The following is a 1,185-nucleotide window of genomic DNA, read 5'->3' as shown; positions in this document are numbered from 1 at the left end:
ATTCGGTGACATTACGTCAAATGCATCCAAGGATTCCTTCAGGATGTGAGCTATTATTTGTAAGTTATCTTGTGTTCTATCGAATTAGCGTAGATCCCATGGTCAGACGTGGTCATGTTTTTAAACTCTGAAGACACGAAACCGCTGTGGCTTCCGATTCAGATTCACATTTTTAAAAAAAACTTAAACCGCATTTCGGAGGGGCTCTGAACCCAGCTGGTGTAGGACTGAAAATGGACCCTCCCCTAGTCACACCCAGTTAAATATTGCAGGTTCAGATCCCGGACATGGATCTGTTAGTACCCAGTTGTAATAACAAATTCATTTATAGAGCGAAAAGAAAACACAATTTGCACTTAAAAACCACATCCTTTATGACCCAAGACTAACCCAAAAGCGTTTTACAACCCATGAAATCACTACAGGTGTCAGTCGTGGCTCAATACAGCAACATCCGCAGTTCTTTCAGTTTGTTTTTGTTTTACTCAGCAGAGCACAATTTCAGCTGGGCGGGAGGATGTGGCGGGAATGGGGTTGGGGGTGGAGACTACAAGGATGGGGGAGGTGTAGATAAGAACGACAGATTAAGGGGTGAGATCAAGGGAAGTAGGATAAAATGGAGGTGGAGGCAATTGCAGATGGAAGTAAAGAGGAAGGAAAAATGTGGGGGTGGGATCGAGGAAGATGGGATTGGTGTTGTACTGCAAGGAGAGGGGAATGGAAGTGGAGTAAAGGCAGACTGAGGGTGGGGAGAATGGAAGTAATAAATTTGGAAAGGGTGAGAGGGAATGGAGATGTAGGGAGGGGAAATGGGCTGGAGAGAGGGAATGAATATGGTGGGGGAAAATTCTGGTGGTTGGGGCTATGGTTTGCGGTGGTGGTTGGTTAGGTATAATGGGAGTTGGGTTTGATGGGTGGGTTATAGTGGAATGATGGGAGTCAGCAGCGATGGGCATTAGGTAGTGGCGGTATTGTACAAATTTCTAAATAAATAGTCTGGTCATTACCTCTGTTTATGGAAGCTTCCTCTGTTACAGTTGCCTGTCATATTTCTTATGTTACAACAAAGACTCCACTCAAAATGTGAAGTTGACAGTAAAGTGCTTTGGGATGTTCTGGGGTGGTTAAAGGGGATATGTAAAGAAAAGTCTTTCTTTTATAGTGTAGTTATTGTTGGAATGAAGG

This window comes from Rhincodon typus, chromosome 2 (genome assembly GCF_021869965.1).
Source record: "Rhincodon typus isolate 14 chromosome 2, sRhiTyp1.1, whole genome shotgun sequence".
NCBI classification, from domain to species: Eukaryota; Metazoa; Chordata; class Chondrichthyes; order Orectolobiformes; family Rhincodontidae; genus Rhincodon; species Rhincodon typus.
Note: the sequence above shows the minus strand (reverse complement) of the source record.